Source organism: Vombatus ursinus, unplaced genomic scaffold (assembly GCF_900497805.2).
Source record: "Vombatus ursinus unplaced genomic scaffold, bare-nosed wombat genome assembly UNPS02000580.1, whole genome shotgun sequence".
Classification (NCBI taxonomy): domain Eukaryota; kingdom Metazoa; phylum Chordata; class Mammalia; order Diprotodontia; family Vombatidae; genus Vombatus; species Vombatus ursinus.
Genome location: NW_020940358.1, coordinates 8,187,371 through 8,201,461, shown reverse-complemented (window position 1 = coordinate 8,201,461; position 14,091 = coordinate 8,187,371). Strand labels below are relative to the sequence as shown.

At 43.5% G+C, this 14,091-nt stretch overlaps 1 protein-coding gene across 1 annotated transcript in view; it reads right to left on the bottom strand.

Moving 5' to 3' along the window:
* The window catches only part of LAMA5 (laminin subunit alpha 5), a 119,667-nt gene that overhangs the window by 67,927 nt on the left and 37,649 nt on the right, over positions 1–14,091 (bottom strand). The window lies entirely within an intron of this gene.

Genomic DNA, 14,091 nt, shown 5'->3' with positions numbered 1-14,091 from the left:
GCAGACCATTTACCTCTCTGAGCCTCTGTAAAATGAGGTGGTTCTCTGGATGGCTGCTAAGGCCTCTTCAAATTCTAACACCATGATTCCATGATATGAAGACTCTCACTAACTCTCTGAATTGTTAATGTCCCCTGAAAGCTTTACATCTCTCTACTGGGCTTTGTCATTCTATCTGTCTGGTACTCTAGGCCAAGGACTTGCTCATGGTAAGGGCAGCACCCATACTATTTAATAAGGCAGTCTCTTTCATACTTTGATGGATCAGTAATCTCATTCATACAGATACCCCCTTTTACAGATCATTTTTCTGAGGAAGCACAGTAGAAACAGGAAGTTTTGACTTTGGTACTAATTTGTTGGGTGACCTTGGTAAGTCATTTCCTATATCAGGGCCTCCATTTCCCCATTTGTAAAATGAAGGCTAGATCATTGTCAATCTCAAATAGAAACAGGGGTTGCCAAACCATATGTAAGGATCTTTGTGGGTCTCATATTGACTTAGAAAACCACACACATTTATGTATTTCTTTCTTTTTTTAATTCATACATCAGCACATTAAGATCATATAGGAACTACATTTTAACCAGGTTCTGGCTGCATTTGGGAGTGTTGTGGGCTGCATGCGACACTTCTGGGTGAGATGACCTTCTAATCTCCTTTCTAGGATGACATACATTCTGTGTATCTTTTATCTCTTAGAATCAGAGATGGCCTGCACCAAGCCATTGATGTTCCTTGGTCTGATTCCCTTGTGAACAACTCACACATCGCTAAAAGCGGGGGTGGGGGGTGGGGGGGTTCATCTTAGTTTGTGACTGGGGTTAGGGCTCAGCCTGTAGCTTAGACCAGAGGCTGATGTCACCAAGGCAGGAACAGAATACACTTGGAGACCATGGAAAGCAGGGAAAGGAAGGGATTTCTCAGTAGGTTCTGCCTTGTCCTAGTCTGGAAACAAGATTGAAAAGTGGCCCAAATTATTCACACAGAAATTTAGCCATTAGCTTTGGAACACTCAGCAGGGCCCATCAGCCAGTATCTTACAAGTCTGGGGGGGCCCCAGCTGGAATCCCTTTCCCCTCCTCCCTGCAGCAGTTAGCTTGTTCAGAGGACCTCCCCATTCATCATCCTGTCAAAAAAAATGCCTGGTGTTAGGGAGAGAGAGATAGAGAGATGAGGAGGAGAGGTTGGCTCCTTGCCTAGTCAGCACCCCCTTCTCCCCAAAGGACTGGCCATTGAGCCAAAAAAATTACCTCTCATGCTCAGAGCTGTCAGGGTCCCCACCCCAGGGGAATGAGAATATCCTGACTCCTGCTTCCTCTCTGGGTAAAAGACCCAAGGTCTAGAGTTCCCTCAGGGTCTTCCCTTCTAGGTACATACCCTTATTTGACCCCACAATGGAAGTCAGCAAGAGTAAATTGTTAGAGAATAAATTCTTCACCCAGTTCCTAATTCCCCCAGGCATTGGGGCCAGGGAAGTCCCTTCCAGCTATAAACCTATAATACTATGATCATTATCCTCCTTCTTCTACCCCAGTAAGGTTTGTGATAATATTTTTCCCCAAAGAAAAAGCTGTATTTCTCCAGTCGGGTACCATGGTAATCTGCCCAAAGCTTCCAGGATCTATTAGATGAAGTATGTCTGATAGGGAGACTGTTCTTGAGCATCTGGGTTCATGAATTTCCCCATCCCCACATCTAGGATAAAGAGTTAGGTGGGGCAGAGACCAGAGCCTGCCCTGGGGGATCTAGCCCTTCTCTAATCTCAATACCTCCCAGGACAACCCCCTCCAAGGTCATGCAACATTTAACAAGTGTGGATTTTGGCCCAGGTTGGGTCTACTGCCAATCAAAAGATAGACTTAAGGAAGCTGAGTGATTCTGCTCTGCCTAGAGGAGGCAGTTTTCTCATTCTGAGCCTATGTATTCCCAGAAAATAGATCTACCAATAGCCTACTGGGTCTCAATTCTCAGGAAAGCATCACTGGGGTTGAAGGAGCAAGGAGATCAAAAGAGGTTTGTCTTGCTTTATCCTACTCCCCACCACCCCAGTACATTTGCATTCTTCCCAAACCTATACCAAGATCCCTCAAAGAGACAGTCAATGGTGATGCAATGGAAAGAACACCAGAATTAATCAGAGGACTTGGGTTCCAATTCTCGCTCTGCCATGTATGATTTGTATGACTTGTGCTAAGCCTCATCCTCTTCCTCAGCCTCAAGTTTCTCATCTCTGAAATAAGGGATGTGGATGGGATGATTTCTAAGACACTTCTGGATGCTCTAAGTCTGAAATCCCATTCCAGGATCTTGCGCTCTCTGACTGTCTCCCTTCTCCTCTGCTTATTTCTCTCCATGTCAGCCTTGTCCCCTTACAGTTAGAAGGCTTTCAGAACATAGAATGGTTAAAGCTTTGTGGCCAGAGACCTCAGAGTAGGGAAAGCAGCTCTGGTGGTGACTGGAAGGGGAAGAAGGATGCAAGGTGACATTGCCTATGGGGTGGAGGAGGATGAGTGGGGTGCTCTTTTCTTGAGTTCTTCTTATCCTGTTAACAGTACAGCTTTCACACACCCTCACCACATTCCCCATTCCCACTGCTCTTTAGAGCTCAGGGTGGGAGTGGGGAATGAGGGGGCTCCCACTACATTCTTCCCTGGAGAAAAGCTAAGCAAAGCTACATTCCGGAGAAGGTGAGCTCTCTCTTATCTCCCTCTTGCTGCCCCCTGTGTCAAATTATGGAGGAATCCAGCTTCTCTGGAGGTTCCCAGCCCCACCTCAACTTCTTTCATTCCTGGAGGGACCTCAGGGCTGGGGTTGCTTTGGGGTGAAAATGGAAGGCGGTCACTCCTTAGCAAACCCTGGAACCAAATCCCTTTATTCTAAATCCCTAAGGCTGGATTGGTGTTTGCTGTGAATTTGACTGGGGAACTAACCAGAAGATTTTTTCCTAGTCTGAGACAGAGATCTCCCCCACTCACACCTCCCACAGTCACAACCCTCTCTTCACACACTCCTGCCCACATATGGACAGAAGGGCCAGGGCCTCATATCTGGGAATAATTGAAGCCTAGAGTGGGAAATGCCTTCTTTTTTGCATGATGCCCTGTGCAGTAAAATGTTTTAAAAAGGACAACTTCTCAGTCCTATTTTCCCAACCTCCTCCATAAAACCTACCACAATTATTTGGGGGTGGTAGATGGGTAGTGAGCAGAGTGCTAGACTTGGATTCAGGAAGACCTGAGTTCAAATCCTGCCTCAGATATTTACTATATGATCCTGGGCAAGTCACTTGGCCCCTCAACCTCCTCATCTGTAAAATGCAAGCGTTGGACTAGATGGTCCCCTAAAATCTTCTGCAGTTCTAAATCTGTGATCCTATTATCCTATTCCAGCCCACAATGATCTCACCACTACTATGCATACCAGAGCACCTGGCATGTGGCTGAGTTCATACTTGCCAAACTGTCTACACAGCCCTGCCAACAAAATTCCTTCTGGGAAGAAGTGAAGCAGGACACAGGATTCTTCCCAAGAGGGGAGTGGGCTCCTATTTCCCGAGTGGGGCAGGCTGTGGGGGAAGTGGTTGGCCTCCCCCATGTCCGTGACATGTCCAAGGATCTGGTCACACATGCCTCCATGGGGAGGGAAGCCTGGGTCTCAGGCTGGGAATGGGATGGCAGCAATGAGTAGGCACCTGCCCCCCGATCCATTAGGTCCAGAGGAAGTCAAGAGGAAGTCTGAACTTCCAAAGCCAGGAGACACAGAGATTCCCATAGGATCAGAGCGTTGGATTATTATAGCACCTATTTCCATGCTGCTCCAACACAGGTACACGCCTTCATGTGTCCCATACATATATGTGTGTGCATTTGTACACATTTCATGCTTACTTGGACTCAAGTAAAGACATATAGGATAGTCCTTTACACATAGTAAATGCTTAGTGACTGCTTTTTCAATCATTCATTCATTCATATATTCAAACATACCACAACACAACAAGATCATGAGATTGAGAGCTGAAAAGGACCTTAGAGATTGCCTGGTCCAATTCTCTTGTGTTGTAGGTGAGGAAATTAAAGGGAAGAGAGGTTAAATCCATGTCCAGCTCAAAATCAACTCTCTCCCCCTCTCCCCCAGCCCTGGAGTCCGGGTGCTTCTCTTCCACCCTATAATGACTCTGCCAAGTTCGGGCCTTTGAGTCTCCCCCATGAGCAGTACCACCCACGCTATAAATCTAGATAATTATATTAGAAGGAGCTCGATCCCAGAAAGCAGGACTGATAGAGACAGTCAGAGGGAGAAGAAAGGCTACTCTTGCTCCCTCTGTATGCTGTTGTGTTTGGGTTTGGGTTCTACAGTGACCAGGAGATGGGGTGGGGGAAAGGAGAGGGAGGGTGAGGGGTCTCTCTGCTCTGCCAAGGGAAGGGTACCCTCAAAATGAGGACAGACATGCAGCGGAGTGCTCAGACACACAGACAAGGGACGGAGAGTCAGACCACAAAAAGCCACAAGCTCGAAGAGAGGGGATGAGCAGAGGAAGACTCGTGGAGCTCTGCTTAAACAGACAAGCAACATGGGGTAGCCAAAAGAACATGGGACGCATGGGTCAGAAGGTGAGGGTTCAAGCCCCAGCTTCACCAGCCAGGTGAATAGAGCGTTGGGCCTGGAACACGAACGCCTGTGTTCAAATCCCACTTGAGACACCATCTGTGTGACCCTGGGCAAGTCACTTAACCTCTCTTTGTCTCAGTTTCCTCAACTGTAAAACGGGGATGATAACCATACCTACCTGGCAGAGTTGTTGTGAAGATGAAGTAAGATGATATTTGTAAATTAGCCCTGTGCCTGGCACAGAGTCAGTACTGTATGAATGCTTATTCTCTTCCCTTCTCCCTCTCCCTATTAAGTGGCCATGGGCTCAAAGGAGAGGCAGAGAACCTTTCTGGGTATGCAGAGATAGGGATGAAGATATTTATATTTACCCCCATTATCATCACCATCTCTCAGGAAGGCCCTCGCAATTACAACCTACTTCAATCCCTTTTCACGAATCTTCAGCAAAGCCCTTGCCTCTTCACCCCTTTCCTTTAGTTGACACAGTAGCTAGGTTCTCCCCTCCCTGAACATTCCAAGCGCAGAGGTTCCAGTCTTGACTCTGCCCTAATTTTTTTAAATTAAACTTTATATTTTTTTCTTTTCTTTTTCTTTCTTTTTTCTTTTGGAGGCAATCAGGGTTAACTGATTTGCCCAGGGTCACATAGCAAGTAACTGTCTGAGGTCACATTTGAGCTTGAGTCCTCCAGACTCCAGGGCCAATGGTGTATTCACTCCATCACCTAGCTGCCCAATATTTTTTTCAAAAGAAGATAAGTCTTCTCTCCCCGAAACACAATGGGAAGAAAACAAAAGTCCTTGTTATAAGCATATATAGTACAGCAAAAACAAATTTCTGCATTTCTGTTGCGAATTCATTGTGTGACCTTAGGCTAATCATGTTCCTTCTTGGACCTCAGTTTCCTCACCTGTAAAATGCAGGTGATGGAGTGGATGGCTATAGGTTGTCATCAAATTTACTGTCATTGCATTTAGAGCTAGAAGGACTTAGATCATACTGTGGAACTTGCCATTATGCAAATGGGAAAACAAGCCCAGAGAGTTGAAATGATTTGCCCAATCCAGAGCTAGTCTAATCAAAACTCCAAATTAGACTCCAAATCTAGTAGATGTCCACTAAACCATTCCTAAGGTTCTCACCAACTCTGCCATTTGTCCATGGTAGCTGACATTAGCTGTCCTTTCATCAGGGCCCAGGTGAAAGAGTCAATCCCAAGGGCAGGCTATCCCTCACCTTTCATAAAGCAGTGTTGTCTCAGGTGAAAACCTGAGAGCCTTAGGGGCTGCAGACACTGTTCCTAGTCAGTTCTAACTAATCTGGCTCTAGACAGCTTCTAACTTCCCTGAGTCTATAAACAGGGATTTCCAGGAGTTATATAAAAGTCTAGTCCAGGGCCTAAAACCTAGAGCCAGAAACATGATTTGGAGTCAGAAGGCCTGGATTTGAACCCCAATTATGCCACTAGCTAGCTGTATGACCAATGATGAATCCATCTCCCTCCCTGGGCCTCAGTTTCCCCATCTGTAAAATGAGGGACTTAGAGTAGATGATCTTTGAAATCACTTGGGCTATTAATATTTTATTAATGGTCTGAGACCAGCCCTGATGAGAGGGGCTTCCAGATCAGGAGAACCAGGTACCTACTCAGAAAAAAGACCATGCTTCCCCAAAATACATGTCTTTTTCCAACTCCACAGCCTGAAAGGGGCATTCATTAAACACTGATGGGAAAGGGCTGGGTGTCCTCTTGCTCCTAGGCCTGGAAGAGGGGGTGGGGGTGGGGGTGGGGGGGTGGACAGACTGTCTTCCCAGGCAGCCAGGAGCTTTCAGGGACAAAGTCAAAGCCAGGCAGAGCTGGTTAGGTCTGCGTGCAATCTAGAGCAGCTTTTCCCAACAGGGCCTCGGCCGGGATGGGGATAGGGGAGGAGGGAAGGAGGAGAAGCTATTCACATGCCAGTCTGATCTGATCTGGTGTTTTTTTCCATTCCCCTTTGGCAGCTCCACCCCAGACTGGCCCCCTTGGGGGGGGGGAGTTGAGTTTAGGCTGGCCAGCTAGGGGTCCTAGGGTGAGGCATAGGGACTGAAAACTCTGCCCAGCCCCTGACCCTGGTAGGTCATTCTGTGGGGAAAAGGCCTGGTGCAATCCAAATGCACATGTTTTCTAACCACTGCATCCAACTTGCAGAACACACACCATGGAAAGGTCACCAGAGACTGGCACAAACTCAGCTGAAGGAGGGGAAGCTCCCTGGGGAGGCAATAGAGATGGGCACTGATGAAATCCTTCTGCTGTCTCCCAGGAGACTAGAGACGGAGTACATATGACTATCAATATGTGTTTATCTGGGGACTGAGAAGACAAAGCTAGCACTAGTCCTACCTATGGTATTTCTGGACCCCCTACCACAGGACCCACTGACGTACCCCTTTCCCACCCCCCTATCCTCAGTTCTTAGCTTCCTGGGGTGAGGGGGTAAAGGGTGCCAGGAAGATTAAACTACTTCCAGGTGGGACATTTGGGGCTCAGAATAAATCCCTTCCTACCCTCAGAAAGACAGCCACCAAAGCTGTGGGAACTTCCCTCATCCCCACATTGGTTCTATGGCTATGGCAATGTTAGCCACACCCACTGAAAGGCCCTGGCTTGCCTTTCTAGCTACATATTTCCCAGCTTAGAGCATTTACACAAACACTGACTCCAAGAGATACAGATTAGGCAGGATACCCAGAGAATAGAACCTCTCCCCCCTCACCCCTTCAGGAAGCAGGAAAGTAAGGATTCGAGAGAAGAATGGATTGTTCACTGGGATGGGTTATTCTCCTCTTAACAACATGGACCAAACCACCCAACTTGGGTCAGGAAATGGATCTAGAGGAGGATAACTCTTGTATCTCTGGTGTTTTGCCTCCCTTAACCATTATATGATTAAAACAGGAGTGGGTTAGGGGAAGGAGGGCATTTTATAATACTTTCAATTGGGAAATTTAGGGAGGCAGCATAAGAAGAAATAATTGCCCTATTCTATGGGACCTTTCCCACAGGAAATTTCTCTACTCTCTGGAACCTTTTCATTCCCTATACCCTCAGCCTTGCATTTCCTCCCCCTATATGAGCATTTAACTTATAACTGTGGCTACACCAGCTATACCCTAAGCCCACACCAAGTTCACCAGTGGTTCTTCCCCAAGGGCAGGGCTCCTCTGCTTTAGGGACATGTGTGGTGAAGGAGACCAAGTTAGCAAATAGAACAGTAAGTAGTACCCAGCATGTCCCCTGCCCAAATTCTAAGCCAAGGGGCGTAGAACTATTGCTTCCACTCATAGCCCCTCCCCTCTTCCCCCTTCAGCCCTGACCTTTTCCCAATGCTGCATATTTATAAAGAGCAGAGGGAAAAAAAGAAGAAAAAATCAAAACAAAAACCCAGCCCAAGTTATTTTTAAAATATGTCTATTTTTGGGGCCAGTACATTTCCAGGAGGCCTAAGTTCTGGGCAGCCAGAGGGACCTCATCAGCCCAGCTCCTCCCTCTGCCTAACTCCCTGTTTTGCCCCAAGCCACAAGGGCAAATGAATATGGAGTGGGGAGAAGGGGATGGAGGGTGAGGAACTTTCCCATCCGAAGGCAGCAACAGCATCCTAAAACCCCAGGCATTTGACTTTTTAGTAAGGGCAGCTGGGGAAAGAGGAGGGTGGCCCCTAGCTCAGCTTTAGGCCTGGAGGACAGAAAGACTAGAATGGGTAGGCATCTAACAATCACCATGAAAGAGGGGTCAGTAATAATGAAAAAAGTGAGGATGCCCAGGAAAATTCTAGGGACCTGGGGCTAAGATTTCAGATTCTAAGATGAGGCTAGGCAGGAGAACTTAGTTCCATGTCTTTTCTTGAGGGAAAGGGCATCATCTCAGCTCACTGAGCCGTTCTTTTCTCACCTCAAGGGGCAGAACTTCTTTTAAGGCAGACCATGGCTCAACATAATCATAGAAACTTGGAGTTGGAAGGGATGTCAAAAGTACTATTCATACATGAACAAAAAAATCCTCACATATCCAACAAGTGGTCATTCAGTCTTTGCTTGAAGACTTTCAATGTTGGGGAACCCAAGACCTACTGAGGCACCATGTTCCAATTTGTGTAACTGTAATTGTTAGGAAGTTTTAAATTTACATTGAGCCAAGTCTGACTCTCTACAAAATCTCTGTCTAGGGTCAACCAGAGTAAGTTGTTGGAGGAGAAGGAATTGAGGTAAAAGAAAATTCCAGCAGAAGGAAGAGGGAGACTCAAGCAGATGAACCTAGGAAGGAGAAACAAGGAAGAAAAGGACTCAAGCTGAGGATGAGGATGAGGACGAGGACGAGGATGAGGACAAGAAGGAAGATGAGGAAGATGAGGATAAGGATGAGGAGGAAGAAAAGGATATGAGGAGTTTGCTATAGGGGTGACCTCTAGTTTAGGTACAGATTAGATTAGATGTCCTCTCAGTTCTCTTCCACCTTGGTAATGCTTGGTAATGTAAATCAATCCATCTCCCAACTTGGGGTATTTTCATTGGCTCTTTATCATGCCTGCCACTCTCTGCCACTTCATCTCCACTTCCTAGCCTCCCTGGCTTCCTTCAAATCTCATCTAAAATCCCACCTTCTTCAAAAAAGCCTTTCTAGGTCCTCTTTAATCTTAGTGCCTTCCCTCTGAGACCATCCCCACTTTATCCTGTATGAATCTTGTTTGTACATAGTTGTTTGCATGTTGCCTTCCTCATCAGACTCTGAGCTCTTTGAGAGCAGAGGCTGTTCTTTGCTTTTCTTTGTAACTCCAGTCATTAATAAATGCCATCGACTGAATGAAGTAAGACAGTTTAAGATGTTAATAAGAAAAGGGAAAGGAAGCTGGATGCAGTTTTCCAGGTGCTAGTATGGTACTAAGGAGATGCTGTACTGGCAAAAAGGAAGATAAAGATCCTCAAAAGCAGTTAGCCACAGGAGAACTTCAGGGTAGCTACTGGCAAGACTGATAGAGCACTGAGGAACTCACTTCAACAAGAGGACAGGAAAATTTTTATGAGACCTGTATGGTGTGTGATTTTTGCATTTCTGCCATGACCAAATGTCTGTTAATTTGTGCTTAAAAAGTACAAGCTGTTCTCCCTTCAAGAAGAAAAAGTAAAACGGCTCATATGCTTTTCACTTACCTCAGCCCTTTCTGCTTCTCTGTTCATTTTTGGACTCTCGCCTCCTGAATCTAGTGAAAGACCACAATATAAGGGTCTGAGGATTTTCATTGGCTATTTCCATTTTCTGAGCAGTTCCATGCCTGGAAATCTCTCCTTCCTCATCTCCACATCCTAGCCCCCCTTGGCTTCATTTAAATCTCATCTAAAATCTCATTTTCTACAAGAAACTTTCTTAGTCCTCCTAAATCTTAGTCCCTTTCCTCTGAGACTATTCCTAATTTAACCTGTACAAATCTTATTTGTACATATTTGTAGGCCTTAGGTCCTTCTCCCTTCAGGGTCATGTGGCATTGAAAAAATGGCCTTAATCTTTCACCTCTGAATTTATTCTTTTCTATTCTACGTGAAGGGAGTGAAGCCCAAATAAAAGGTCAAGAAGGTACCCCAGCACCCCAGAATTCCACAGCATGACCTTTCAGTCACTATAGCATTGATGCCCTGAGGAGTAGTGTCCTTCAAGACCCAGGTCAAAGGTAAATGAGACAAGAACTATTCAACAGAGTGCATCTGGATGTGAACTTGGTGGGGCCAATGCTATGCAAGATTTGAGCCAATAGTGTGTCCTCAAGATGTTAGGGGAAAATGTCTGTACTTAAAATTTTTTTGTTTGTTTTTTGAGACTGGGTCTCCCTCTCTCACCCAGGCTAGAAGTGCAGTGGTCATTCACAGACCCAATCCCACTACTGAACAGCATAGAAGCATTGGCTTGCTACAATTACAACCTACAACCAGTTTGCCCCTCCTTACGCAGCCACCCACTTCCAGCGATCCCTCATATTGGTTGTAGCCTTAGCACAGACACCAGATCGATTTAGCTCAGGACTCCTAAGCTCAAGTGATCTACCAGCTTTAGCCTCTCCAATAGTAGAAATGACAGTTGTGTGCCACCAAGACTGGCTCTTTGTTTGTTCTTGCTATATCTCTGAAGCAAATATGCCTTTGTAAAAGCTTAAAAAATGCTTCTCCAGTCTCCAGGTTTTCAGGGAGGAAAAAGCATTCCTTAAAAACCAGGAGAAGGGCTTTTGATGTGAAGAAAAAGAAGAAAAAGGATAAGAAGAAGCAACAAATGTGACACAGCGGAAAAAGGGAAGACAGATAACTGACACTTTTAACTAAACAACAGCTATGAGGTTCTTCCCAAAGAGAAGGAAGTTGATCTCTGTAAGGAGGTAGGAGATGCTTGTTCTCCAAGAAATGAAGATGTGGAACCATAGGTGCTTTCAGGTAAGAGAGATTTTTCCAGGAAGTATGGCATGTCATTATGGCTGTTACTGAAGAGCAGTGAAGTGACTATATGTGGACCTGATATCAAGAAGAAAAAGGTCTGATCTCTTGCTATGGTATGGATCCAAGATCTGACAGAGAATTCCTCAAGCCTTGTCAAACCAAATGACTACTGCCCACTTCTGGTGATTTGTAGGTGCACAACTGAACTGATATCAGGAATCTATGAAGCATTGATGGAAGATTTTGGAACCTTGGATAAGAGGGGCATAGGTGGTGTTTTCATCATGGCTGCCAATTAAGGCAAGGGCTTTAAAAGAGAAGACCAGATTTGGAAAGTGAAGAGCTGGTTCAGAAAATGGCATTTGAAAATGAAATTAGATTTCTAGAATACAGCTTAAAATACAGGAATGACAGGTTCTTGGTCAGGGGCAAAATGCACCTAATAAGAACTGGCGAGACTATATTTGTCTGGAGTCTTGAAAATCTAATCAGAAAAGACTTTAAAGCAAAAAGGGAGGGAGATGGAAAAAACTGACTACATATATCTACCTAATTCAAAACCATAGAGAGTAACTACAATTTAGGAAAAGAGTAGTAGTAAAGATACCTACAAATTCACAGGGGACAAAAATTCAAGAAAGTTGTCAACAAGAAAATACATGGCCACAAATGTCTATACACAAAAGGACAAAGCAGGAATAACACGCAAGGTGAATTACTAATATAGAGAGGGAATGATTCTCTATGACTTATTCATAAGAAATAGGAAATTATGCTAGAAATTCACTAACTTGTGTATACCCTCTCACCCAGAAGTATCTCTACTAGGCCTATAACCCATACAGGTCAAAGAAAGAGAAAAGCATCCCATATGTACAAAAATATTTATGGCAGCTCTTTTTTTTGTGGGGTCAAAGATCTGGAAACTAAGAGGGTGCCCATCAATTGGGGAATGGCTAAGCAAATTATGGTATATGAATGTAATAGAAAACTGTTGTGCTTTAAGAAATAACTATAGAGATGGATTCAGAGAAACTTGGGAAGCCTTATATGAAATGATGCAGAGTGATGTGAGCTGAACCAGTAGAACAATTTATAAAATAACAAAACAGTAAAAAAAAAAACAAAACAAAACAAAACTTTGAAAGCTACAGAACTCTGATCAATACAATGACAAATCTTGACTCCAGAGGACTGATGATAAAGCATACTACTTATCTCTTAACAAAGCTATATTGGACTCAGACAGCAGAATGTGACACATACTTTTGGATGTGGCCAATGCAAGAATTTGTTTTGCTTTGCTATGCATATCTGTTGTAATCATTTTGTTTTTATTTTCCCAATGGTGGGGGAAGGGAGAGGGGAGGGAGAGAAAATGATTTTTGTTCATTAGAGTATAGTAGAAATAAAGACAGAAGATAAATAATTTTTTAAAGACTATGGAGAATAGTAGAGAATCCACAGGATAGAAGGACTAGAGTAGTCCTGATTTTCTAAAAAAGGGAGAAAGAGAACTGGAAAACAAGGAAATTTGACAGTAGTTCTTGTCTAAATCCTAGAATGTATTATTAAAGGGTTGGTAGTAGACATCTAGAAAAGGAAGTAGTGATCACAAAGAGCTAAGATATTGATCAATAACAGGTCATGCCACACCAACATTTCCTTTTTTTTTTTTGACCAGGTTACTAGACTATTAGAACATGGAATTGTTGTAGATACAGTTGAACCAATCTAATAAGATGAAATGTAATAGGGATAAAGGTAAATTCTTACAATTGGTCCAAAAATACCAATTTCAAAAAATGTATAATAGTAAAGGTGGGGTTAAGTAGCAGTTTTTTCTGAAACAGAACTGGAAAGTTTATTGGACTACAAACTCAATAGTGTGATGTCAACAAAAGTTAATGTGATTTTTGGGCTACATTAAGAGAAACAAAATTTCTAGGACTAGAGAAGGATGGTTAGTGAGCATCTGTTATACACTGATGTTCAGTCCTAATATCCTTTTCCATGGTAAGACCACATTTGGAGTATTGTACTCAGATCTGACCACCACATTTTAGGTAGAACATTTATGGCAAACTATAACCCATGGGCCAAATGGCCTGCCACCTGTTTTTGTGTGGCCCTACAGCTAAGAATGTGTTTTTACATTTTTAAGTAAAGTTGTATCTGTACTTGTTCACCTTTTTCCTAGAGGAAACAATTTGGAGCAATGGATAGAAGTTTCTGAGGGGCAGATTTAGGTTTTATGCAAGGAAAAGTTTCCTAATAATATAGCCATTTACAAGTGAAACGAACTATCTTGGAAGTTAGTGACTTGCATCTCACTCATGGACTTCAAGCAAACCCTAGATAATCAAATGCATTGTAGGAGGGATTCTTTTTCAAGTAGGGGTTGACCTTTGAGGCCCCTTCCAACTCTTAAGATGCCATCATGCAAATCATTTTAAAATAATAGAAAGCCAACCAAGAAAAAAAACCTAAAATAATCACAAAAGAAGAAATATCAAAAATTGGAGAAAAATAGACTGGAAACCAAAAAAAGCTATACAAATGATAACTAAAACTAAAAGTTGATTTTGAAAAGAATAACACAATTGATAAACCTTCAGTCACTCTGATTAATAAGAGGACAGAAAAATCAAATAAACAAAATAGGAAACAAACAAGGTAAAATCACAGTAAGACCAGAAGAAATAAATTATCAGAATCTACTATGCTAACAAAACAAGAATAAACTAAAAGAATTTTAAAAATATAAAATGCCAAAATCAACAGAAAACCCATTAGAGATCTTAAATAATCCATTGTCAGAAAAGGAAAAAGAACTAGATGTAAAGAAAACCCAAACTGGGGGAGGGGGATAGATTCACAGGACAACTCTATCAAACCTTAAAAGAACAATTACAGAAATTGTTCTCAAAAACTGAGAAAAGAACATGCCCTATCACAGATTCCCTTTATGAGACAAATACCATTCCAAATAACAACAAAATGTATAAAATATCTGGAG